Source organism: Bacillus rossius, chromosome 7 (assembly GCF_032445375.1).
Source record: "Bacillus rossius redtenbacheri isolate Brsri chromosome 7, Brsri_v3, whole genome shotgun sequence".
NCBI lineage: Eukaryota > Metazoa > Arthropoda > Insecta > Phasmatodea > Bacillidae > Bacillus > Bacillus rossius.
Window position 1 is genome coordinate 53,330,504 of NC_086335.1, and position 12,460 is coordinate 53,342,963.

A 12,460-nucleotide genomic window follows, 5' to 3' on the forward strand; every position below is an offset into this window, starting at 1 on the left:
TATTGGTAGAGAACAGGAAATTTCGCAAATTGTTTGTCCTCATGGTAGAATACAAAGTCCATGTTTGCTTTCCCATTGGTTGATTTTTTAGCAAAAGCATTTTTATCCTTTTTAATTGGCACTACCTGAATGGCTTACTTCTATCCTAGCTGGGCATCGTTGGCTCACGGTCGTAGAGGGGCGTGTCCAAATAACTGCGGGAGTGTGAATGTTTGCATTCTGACTTACGACTACATGAAGGCACGAAATTTCCGTATATATAGGCCTATATCTATAAGTCTTCCTAGTCAATGCTTAGAGACAGGAAAATTTCGGGGATTCGTTTGGTCACAACGTAAACTGCAAACATATATACCGTTATATTGGTTTGATGATTAGATCGAAATTTTTTGGACACACCACACTACGACTGTGGACCAGCCAAATATCAGCTAACAGTAGAGCGACCGAATCACACTGACCAATTCAAAATAAAGACATTTTCTGCAATAAGGATTAAGCCAATAAGAAAGCATATGTGGGTAGAGTTGACATAGAACTGTATATTTTAGACTGACATCCAATGAATTTGAGAAATTTCAGGGTCTCTATTAATGCTTTTGTGGCCAATCATGGACGTTCAGTTGCACGGTAGTTGCATTCTCATTGGCCAATTCACATGCAGATAAGCTCCTCTCACCGACCACAGCCAATAATAAAACTAAGAGTCCATAATATAACCCTAGAGAAGTAATATTTTCCACGGAATTTTCATAGTGCCCACAATGCATTATCACTTTTTCTGGAAATTTTTTTCTGAAATAGGACACAAATACTTATAATTACTTAAAATTAAGAAATGTTTGTAAAACAAAAGTCATTAAATTTCTTACATTCTTTCAAAATCATGGAGGGGAAAAAGAATAAATTGAATTTTTCTCGAAACAGCATATATATATTTACCTAGCTGCCTACTCACCCCACGATAGGTAAATGCATGTATTTTTCAAACTTCCTCATACAACTTTTCAAATATTTAAGCCCATTTAAATAATAAGGTGAAAATTATTTACAAGTCATTCGATTCCTAAAGTGTTCTGTCAAACGTGTGTTTAAAGCCCGGAGAAATGCCCCCCGCCCCCAAATTCGAATTAAAAAACCCCTCCAGGCTGGTGGAGGCAAACGTAATTTGAAATGCATGAAGATAGTCCTACAAGGCCTAGTTTGTTGATTTGTGCCGGTTATCCCTGGGTGTCGGCGTTTCCCCCCCCCCCCCCCCCCCAACTCACACAGCGGGGCCACGCGTTGGTGTTTATCATGTTTATTTGACTTGATTGTCTCGTTTTCTGTTAAAGATATGGACATTAATGGGAAAAATAAAATTAAAATTTGATTAGCATGTAAATTAAAGCGCTGGTCAGTACCAATTTCAATTATTGATATTGTGTTAGAAATACTTTCAAATATTTTGTTGGCATGTATAATTATGCGATTCCGCCAGAATTGTATCGTAAGCATTCATAAAACTAATCCGAAGATAATTTAACAGCAAATAATATGCGCATTTCTTAAGTTAAATAATCAAAACAATAGACTGAACTTTAAGATCCAGGTTGCCTTATAATTTTGTCTGAAATAGATTTTTTTTTCTTTTCAAATTTACACAGCGGAGGGCCTACATAGAAGTAAACAGCCCAGGTTTGAACCCACGAGGTCAAAAGCCGCCACTGCCCGCAGATCTGCGGTCCTTGCATTCAGACGAAACCTAGGATCAAGGAAGCTGTAGATGCGCAACCTCGTTTTTTTATTCATTTATCGTCTTTATTGGTGGCGAAGTTAAGGCGATACGCATTTTTCTTACACTTAACCACAATTAAGAAATTTACGTTTCTCTAGATGAACATTGCAAGTTAAAAAAAAAATAGTAAGGCATAGCACGATAATTCTTGGTAACAAGGGAAATGGTTACGTGTGTCCCCCCCCCCCCCCCAACGGACGCAATACCTGGTCCCGATGTGGTCTCGAGGACTCGTGGGGGTCGGGGGTTCGACCCTGGGGGGAGGGGGGAAGGGTGACTCCCGACCGCGGGCGGCGGTGGAGGAGGGGTCAACGACAGCATCCGGTTGCGGCCGCGGCCTTGGTCATTGCGGCCGGCCGTGACTCCGCGCTGGTAGTACTCGGCCTTCCTCCCAGGTGGCTTGCCGAGTTGCACCACCAACCACCTCTTTTCCTGCAGGCCCTGAACGTGGGTTTTACGATAATTATGTAATTCTATTGTCATTACTAGGGCCATGGAAATTTCGCGAAAAGATCCCGAGAGTAGCTGGAAGTTAAAACACTGTAGCATCGTCTGTGTTTCGTGATTGGGTGAGTTACTTTGAGGTGCATGTCGATTGTCACAACAACCAATCACACTAATTCAGTGTGGAAGCAAACTCGTCCTTAGTGGCTCGTGCAAACAAGGCAACGACTTCTCTCGCAGACGGCCGCCAATCACAAGGAAGAAACCGCTGGTGTGGGTATACCTTGTTGCAGTCTAGTAGGCGTTCAGATTTTTTCGCGAAAATTTCCTGCCCCTAGTCATTACTAGTAGTTTTCGCGAATAAATATGATCGTTCATCAGTAGAGACCTGCAAAATTCGCGGTTTCTATGGCCTTCAGGATAGACTGCACATACCCCTGTACACTCGGGCAAATAACGCAAGTTCATTAGCTGCCGACTTGTAAGTCGTCTCAGCTGGTTTGTCTGTGATTCGATCATTCTTTGGTTGAGGGTTTATAACTGGTTGAGATTCGTCCAGACGAACAGTAAAGCCAATAGAAAAATTATCTAAGAGGTATATGTGTTTGAATTCTAGCCTATCACCGAATGAATCCGCGAATATCGCAAGTCTCTATTAATCAGGTATGCCTGCGCCAGCAATTGTTTCCTTGTAACTGTAATCTGCAAGCGAAGACATCATTGCCCTATTTAGCCGGGCCATTCAAGACGCGTTTGCTTCCACACTAGATGGCTATAATAAAGAGTATAGAAAAATTTCGCGTTTTCAATGATGACTTCTAGGATAGACGCCACGAGATCCTGTATCTACTTGGCAAATAACACCTGCTTAATTGGCTACTGACTCACGAAACGTGTTAAACGGGTTGCTTGTGATTCGATTTGTCTTTTGTCGACGTTTGTTTTTTAATGGCTCGGTGTCCTCCGGGTAAAATTTGTTCAAATCACTAGAGCAACCATGAATGTGAAGGAGTTTGGATCCAGGCGTGTCGCGAAATTAATCCGTGAATTTTTCCTGTTTATAGCTATGATTGTTGTGCTGACAGTATATACATACCTAGCAGCATACACATTTCGCGAAAAGATTTCGAGAGTAGCTGAAAGTTTAACTGTAACATCGTCTGGTTTTCGTGATTGGGTGGGTTTCTTTCGTTTCATGTCGACTATTACAACACCAATCACAGTAACTCAGTGCGGAAGCAAACGCGTCCTGAATGGATGGATCAAATAAGGCAATGGACTTTCTCTCAGACGGTCACCAATCACAAGGACGAAACGGCTGGTAAGGGTATACCTTGTTGCAGTCTAATTGGCGTTCAGATTTTTTTTTTCTCGCGAAAAATGGCTGCCCGTACATATACCTGAAATAAACCCAGCCAACCACGAAACACAGTCAATGCTACAAGGTTTTAACACACAGCTGGTCTGGATTTCTTTTCGCGAAGAGTACAAGACAATAGCTAAGTGCTTTGCCTGTAAATTTTATTTAATACAGCTCTCTTTAACTTAATGATTCGTCTCAAATTTTCTCTACAGATATTAAATAACTGTTATACAGTAGAGGTAAAAATCCATGTAAGTGTTCATTGGTATGAACACTTGTGTAACCTTTCACAGAGCAAAAATTTCTTTATATAATAGGTATATGATTATAAAATTTGTGATCCAAAAACAAATGGACGACTCTTAACAGAATAACTTTACAGGAAAATCCCTTAACTAAAATTAATGACTAGAAAATGATACAACCCTCTTTGCCCATGAGATCCAGCACTGTTTATCATGTACGAAAGAAAAATTCGGGAATTATCTACATGTTGAGGCGACGAAGTAGCAAAATGTACGAAAAGTGATAAGTGCTCTGATATTAATCTTCATTCTCGTGATGTAATAGTGGGAATTTTGCTGTTACACGAGTCGGTGAAAATACGTTCACAATTCGTGAAAGCCATCCGCACCTGGGTCAACGAACTGAGGTTCCTGATTGCCAGGCGCGGTCCTACCACACTGTAAAAAAAGACATCGTATCTTAACAAAATATCATTGTAAAAACAATTTGCCAAAATTGAACAAAACATATCTGTACATTCTATAAAAAATAATAGAGACCTGCAAATTGCACATTCTTTCGGGTGCCAGGTTGGACTTCACAAAAAAAAATCGTAATAAAGTCGACATCGTGTGTTCATTGGCCACTGCCGTTTTTACCTCTCCGGGTAGTATGATTCACATCAGTTTTTTTTTTAATATTTTTATTTTATAGGAACTTTTCATTCAGGGCGTGGGCAAATGACTCGAGATCCAACAAGAGTCCATATAGACTGTCACCAAATATTAACGCTTTTTTTTATCTTCTAATTATGAAAGTAAAGAAGATATAATGAGCTTCAAGTCTACTTTGAGATCGAATGAATCCGCTAAATTCTCATGCCTGCACTAAAGCCACAGGTCGGTGCAGTGAGGCGGGAAACGAGGAGATTTCAACGATTGAGTAGAAACGTAATACGCGAAGAGGAAAGCGGTAGTAAACGTACACTTTTGATTTTTACGGTTCTTTGTTTCGCAGACCGGCACCCAGGCGTGAAAAAACCGTAGAGAATGACTCGGCACTTTCACGCCCATCACTGCCAGAGAAAAACGACTGAAAACAACACGGGTAGCGAAAAAAACACATCAGATGCTGCCAACAAATATATATATATATATATATATATATCTTTATTTATTTAATTTAAGGCTTGGCTTCAGCAGTTCTAGTGAAGTTATATATAAACCAGATTCTCCATAAAGAAATATTTCGAGAATGGGACTGTTATAAGCTAGCATTTCGTAGGTATGAAAACTCAGGAAATTATGAAGTAGCTTGGCATTTATACCTACTTATTGTTGTCCCAGTACCTCCAATAGTTAAAAGTTATTTGTAAGCCGTTACTTGAATAGCTTTCCGGTATTAACTACGCGCATTAATAAGCATAATAAAACAAAATATCCAAATTATTGAAATATCGATATCTTTTCAGTTGTTAATAAAAATTATGCTTTAATGAAACATCAATTAAAACATAAAACTATTCACCAATTTCTCTAATAAATACTCAATATTATCTTGAGGAAAAAAAAGTATTTCATACGTGCAAAAATAACCAAGCCATTTGTTGAAAAGTTATAATATATTTCTTGTAGAATTACAAACTATTTCCAAAGGAATCTTTTTTAAAGTATGTAGAGAATTTTATTTTTACTTGGCTTGAAAATGCACACGTTCGTGGATTGTAACTAGGCAGCAAAAAATTACGCGAATCCGAGCCAGAGTAAAGCTACGGCCACACAGGGCGCTATGTTCGCAATGTTCGCAATAATCGCTACGCGAGTAACATACAGCCAGCTGAATTTCAGGTGTCGCCGGTCACACAAAGCTGTGTTTGCTATGTTAGCTACGTTATATGTGTTGGCAATGTCGCCAGGAGGTTGGTTCTCGGCTATTTTTCATAAAACGTCGCTTTGCGCACGCGCAGATAAAACAAAAATATCTGTTTTCGCGCGGAATTGTGCTGTATTTCTGCGTTTGATTTTTTTCAGTAAAGTGCTTTAAATGATAGTGTAGACGGAAAATTTAATTTAAAGATTACGAAAATATCCATGTTTATGGGATAAATCGATGGAAGAATATAGAAGGCAGGATGTGGGATTTGACTCCAAGGGGATGCTATCAAACATATTTGAATTAACCCTGAAATAATCCCAAAAATTTGGGTTTCGTCCTCACTAGCAACTGCTTCATTAACCCATTTATTTTTACGTTCACATACTGCGAGAGCCAGCAAGAGTATTAGATATATCATCGTCGGAATCAATCACTGGAATCCCACGGCTTGCGTCTCTCCGACAGCGCGGACAAGGTTGAGACTATCCTGTCTGGCCGCCGGGCGCAGCAGAACACAGCGAACGTCGCGAACATAGCATCGGCTTCTGGGCAAGGGGCAAAGGGGTGGTGGTAGCAGGGGCGTAGCCAAGGGGGGGGGGGGGGTTGGGGTTCAAACCTCCCTTCCCCCCTTAGCACCAATTCTTTAATTAAATTCTTATTCATCACTCAAACAAATTTCATATTAAAATTAATAAAATTTTTTACCATTACAATATTTAAATTTAAGAACAGAAAACTGCTAAAATAGCACTATTTTACACCTTAAAATAAAAACATTTCCTGGGGGAACGTTTTCCCACCACCCGCTTTAATACCGGGGGGGGGGGGGGGGCGCATGCTTCTTAACACCCCCCCATACACAAATCCTGGCTACGCCACTGGGAGGTAGAGAAGGGGGGGGAGGAGCCCCAGGAGGCTCAACCCAGTGACCCGGGGAGTCACAGTGGACGGCGCACCGCACGCGTCGTCACCCGCTACCGCCGAGGGACACGTGCGCGCGCAAGTAGGCCTCTGTGTGTTGGTAACGGTCCACCCCCTCCCCTCCAGAGAGGCGCGGGGGACCGCGCGTCGCCTGGACGTCTACCGGGAGTCTACTTGGGACATCCGAGATGCCTCGACCTTTTTTTCCTCCATAATGTAATGAACTAAACCAGGCGACAAGACATTCAAAAAAACCCAGATAATTTCGAATACAATCTGAAAAAAAAATTGGGAAACCTACCCGTCAAGAAGCAAGACTAAGGATTCCAAGACAAAAAAAAATAAGGGTTTAGGTGTTTAATATATACCCTAACTGTATTTCTCGTGCACGACAGGACACGGCCAGTCCCTTATTTTTTGGGAACGGATTTTGGTGTCATATAAATGAACGATCTGTTGCCCAAATTTCACGCATGAGCATAGGCATAGCTCACTTTTTCGTTGATTTAGTGCAGATGGCGGACCAGCGTATGGCGCCATTAACTCGTATATACTTATTCAATTTCATGAATATCGGGGGACGTACCAAAACTATGGATGTGCCAAATGAAACTTTATAATAGCGAAAATATCTTAAAATACATTATGTAGGTACACTTTTTTATTTTTTTATTTTTTTATTTTATTTTATACGCGAACAAATATCAGCACTAGGCCGGTTTGCAATTTACTCGTGTTATTACACTACATTATAAAAATAAAACACTTTTACACTGAACATTGGAACCACACTATTGAATACAATAAATTAAGGAAGCTTAATGAATAATATAAATTAAGAAAAAAAACCACTAAAAACTATTCCAAAAAATCACTTGGAAAAATAAAACATTAATGTAAGGGTTCGTAGCTATATAATACAATATGCTACATCTGTAAAAATAGTCTGTTGTAATATTTACTGGGTAGGTCACATTTCCAGCGTGCAGTCACCATTATTGTGTCAGAGTTGCAGCTGACTGTTGCTTGTGAAAAAGCGCGTAGTAGCGCGTTTTGAAACCAGCGTCGGACGTGCTCTGCCGCAGCGAGTCTGATAAATCATTCCACAGATGCCTTGCCAGGTAACTAAATGATCTTTTAAAGAAGGTGCTATGGTGCTTTGGTATTTGGATATTTTTCTTATGTCTGGTGTAGTATCCGTGTTTAAAAATCTTCCCAGAAAGTTTAATGGTCATAACAAATAATCGCAATTATAAAAGTACTCAAGAAAATTATAAAGGCGGTTCCATTTTAGTGCACTGGTGCTGCTATCTCTAGTATTTAGCCGTACCAATTGTATCGGTGGATGCGAAATGTCCAGTGAATGCGTTGGAACCAGTTTGTAGCTTTGTGCGGCAACGTTTATTAAAACGGTTGCCGCTCTATTCCCTTACTGGGGGATTCGTTTTGGACACGTTCTGGAATACGACCCGCTAGTTGGGTTACGGTTGTGTCCCAACAAGGCAGTGCTTATTCGCTACCTTACACAAAAGTCTTGGAATATCGGCCAAGTTGGTATTTTTACATCAAGTTGTCTTAGCACAGAGACAACGTTAAACGTCCTTTAGGTAGGGTAGAGCAAGGTTTGCTATGTGCTAAATCCCTTACGTTAAAATATGGCTGTACATGGAGAGGCTTGAATGCAGACCCTCATGCATTTTAAACACGTTCTCGTTGGATCAAGTCCAGTTTTGACACGTTCTGATGCAAGAAACCGGTAACAAGGTTGCAAATTTCAAATGACCCGATGAGTACAATCCGAACGGAAGGCAAAATTGTAGCAGTTAAAACTGACAGCGACTAAGTTACGTACCTACCAGTGGGTCTGTTTTATCCTTGCACCAGACTACAACGCGAGTTTTTACAAGTTTCTATGTATTACATACTAAATTCCAATAACATATACGACTAATTACAATCATTAAATGTAAAGGGATAACCAATATTAGGCCTATCTTTGAATGTATTTGTGATAAAATTGTTACTGTATTTTTTGAGTATGCTACGTGTGAAATTAACTGAGCAATTATCATTCTATTCATGAAGAAATAAAATTTAAATGTTAACTTCTTCAATACAGTATTCTGACGTTGTTACAACGAATTATTTCAAAGATATATTTTTATGACAGCGATAGTTTATGCTGTGTTATAGAGCTTTGTTAAAATAAACACTATCCATACGATCGAGTTCCATCTAAATTTTCTCCATTATTTGCAATAAATAAATTTCAGCTCCAACTTCAGAGAAGTAGGGCCTGGCCATACCAGTGTTCTGAAGCACTTTTTACCATATTTACCCCTAACTAAAACTAAGTGTTTTTGTATAAGGACCTACATAGGTACGTGTGCTTGGCTATAGCCAGCCATGGTAGCGATTGAAGCCGTGATTGACTCCCCTATCTTATATCTTGACTATAACTGGTTAAGCTGGGCCCAGGTAAAAACTGCACAGGCACAGAGAAAAACGCTGGGCACAGACATGTTGGATGCAATTTGCATGCGTTAAGTGTAGGAGAATACAGGAGACGGAGGATGGTTCAGATGAAGAGATAGTGGTGGCAGACAAGTGTCTACATACCAAGCGAGGGTTAGGGCACTTAAATGCTAAGTCCCATTTCATTCTTTAATCCAGCTTTAGTTTATACCATATAGCTGTAGCCTATGTTTTCAACTTATTTTCTCAACCTACAGCCAAACTTTGTCGGTCAAATTCTAACTTGTAATGCATAGCTGTCTAGTATTATCAAAATATGTTTGGGAGTGGTTGGGGAGGAAGGTGCTCTGCACCCTTAAAGCCTGACTGACTGGACGGACCGTAAGTTAAGATGGCTGCCTGGCTAGGTCGCCAAACAACGTGCAGAGCTCCAGGTGTTAAGGCGCCATTTAAACACCGCTCAAGATTTACTAAAAGTGTCTGAGTTTAAAAGCCATTACACTTGTCTCTGCAAGTTTCATGCCATGGTTTTGTCTGTAAAGCTTACCTTTTGTACAGTGGGAAAAGCTAAAACGGGTGTTTTTTACGGACTTTTTTTAGGTATGGAAAATTCTACACACGGTATTGTAAGTGGTTGTATAGAGATGCAGGGAGTCTTTATCGTCAATATTCCAACCTTAAATTTAAAGGGGATTCACCGCTTCAAGTCACCTAGCGACACGTTATGGACGCGAAGACTTCACGCCAGTTCTGTGGCTGACGCGTAAGGGCGAAGAAGCGTGCGATGCGCGAGCCAGTGTCGCCTTTATCGCCCCTCCTCCTTGGGCGCTCTCAGAGCGCTCTTGGACCTTAAAGTCTGTTACATTCTCAAACGCGGCTAACGCTGCCTGGTTGCTAGACGTGTCGCGTCTCAGGGCGAACCGTTAGTAACAGTAGGTATTGTTCCTTTCTTCGCCTCCTGCCGGGCGGAACACAAGTGTCTCTCTGATTGCTGTAGCAGTTCACCGGCGTCTGGGGACCGACGAACCTCCGCATGTTCCGTCCTAGCGCGAGGCCTCAGGACTTTTATAGTGGAGGGAGGGGGGGGGGAGCAGCCTGGTCCAGGCACTTGATGAACCGACAAATATTTGTACACTACAAAAGGGTTACATATAAGGTAGGTGAATATAAAAAAAACACGTGAGCGCGTCTTTCAGTACACTCTAATGATGTGCAAACACCTAACCTTGGTAACGAGAAAATTCGTGTTTTCTCATTTCGCATACACACCTATAATACGGAACTCTTGACACGAATTTAAATTATATATATGTTTAAATAATGCCGATTGTGATTGATAATATACGCAAATAGTGTTTTCAACTACATTTCTTGCCGTGAATCTCAACGTAGTTTCCGCACCCGCCCGCTAGAATTCGCTGCCATAGCAGCTACGTCGACTATCTGGTCATTCCATTTGTAGACCGAAATTTTAAACTGCATATTGAAAGGGCTCCTATAAAAGCGAAAAATACTTTGGAAAATACAAAATCCCGACTTTGAACCTGATTTTAGAAAAGGAATTTTATTACAATACTGCCCATCGTGTTAAAACTCACTAAACAGTTAATATTATAATTTTTCCCCCTGGCTTTCCGAACTTTGGTTCGTGGTTCGCGCCATCCGCTACAGATGGCAGCACCGTTTTTACACATTGCAGTTCCATGCGACTTCCATTCCATTCACGAAATTACTCGTACCAAATGCCGTACACAGAGACCTGTAACATCTCGGCAGATATTGTACAATTATATGTTTTATGTTCGCCTCAAAATTTAACGAGTGACTGCAAAAGGTTGATGTATTATGTCCTATTTGATTTACTGACTCAGTAGGTAACTGATCCCTGATGATGTCGACTGCAATGTCGACCGAAACGTCGGTGAATTATTCGCCAAGGACGCGGCTACAACCCATAAGCCAAGCTACTATAAGTAGAAACACCAAATTGTAGGAGCATAATAATTAGAGACCGGAAAAATTCTCGGATCCATTCGGCGATAGGCTAGAAGTCAAATACATATACCTTTTAGATAATTTTGCTATTGGCTTACTGTTCAGCTGTACGAATCTCAACCAATAATAAACCCTCAACCAAAGAAGTATCGAATCACAGACAAACCAGCTGAGACGACTCACAAGTCAGCAGCTAATGAACCGGCGTTACTTGCCCAAGTGTACAGGGGAATGTGCAGTCTATCCTGAAGGCTATTGAAACCGCGAATTTTTCCGGTCCCTAATAATAATTAGAGACCGGAAAAATTCGCGGGTTCAATGACCTCCAGGATTGACTCCAATATCCACTACACACTCGGGCAAATGCCAACTGTTCATTGGCTGCTGACTTGTGAGTCGTCTCGACTGGGTGGCCTGTGATTCGACACTTCTATGAGTGAGGGTCTCTAATTGGCCCTCAGTCCTCCAGATTAGCAGTGAACCAATGGCAGAAGCAGCTCTAAGGTAAAATTATTTAAATTTAGCATAACACGAAATGAATCCGCGAATTTTTCAGGTCTCTAATAATAATTGAGGATACCACCCCCGCACTGCCCGGGGGTGGGGGGAAGGGGGAGAGAGTTGTTCGAGGGAGGGGGGGGGGGTCTTCTTGTCTGTCCGACGAGGTCCTGTTAGGCGGGAGTCGGCGCGCGGCACGAGCTCCATCGCAATTGGCCACGTTGCCAGCGGCGGCGCGCCCCGTCTACCGTTACAACGCCGCGACCGGGGCGCAACAACCGACCAAGTGCCCTCGTCCGCCGCCTGCACGGACACACGCGCGGTGCGCAGATCTGCATTCAGAAATAAACCCACGCCATCTGAAAACTGCTCAATATATTTATCCGAGTAGGATCTGTTTTCGGGGAAAACATTCAAAAATTCGTTTGAGGAAGGAGGTTATAACCAGTTTCGGTTTCCGGATTAAGTTTTTAAACTGTAATTTCAAAAGAGTTGAATTTTGGCTTAAAAAAGGCGTGTTTTTCGGAGTCATTTTCAGGCATAAAATAACCGGTACACATTCTTGCAAGCACTTTCGGAACTTGCATTACACCTTTCTTTTTCCATTAAAATTAATTGTTTTGCTTATTACTTGATTTTTATTTTAAGATTATTACAAAAATACGTTATATAGAGTTGTATATCATTCTTTCGCTTTTGAACAAATTGCTTAAATTTAATTTTTTTTACTATTTAGTTCATACATCACAGAAATCAATTTTTTTTTAGTTTTTTAATATGATTTTATTTAATAAACGGAGATTGCAAATTTACTTAAACGTAACACATATGAACAAGATCTTCAACGTATGGGAGCAGTTCAATTAATTAAGAAAAAAAATTCAAAG

General features: G+C 40.8%; 1 protein-coding gene across 1 annotated transcript in view; it reads right to left on the minus strand.

Annotated features, from left to right (window-relative positions):
• The window catches only part of LOC134534030 (uncharacterized), a 320,338-nt gene that overhangs the window by 118,863 nt on the left and 189,015 nt on the right, over positions 1-12,460 (minus strand). The window lies entirely within an intron of this gene.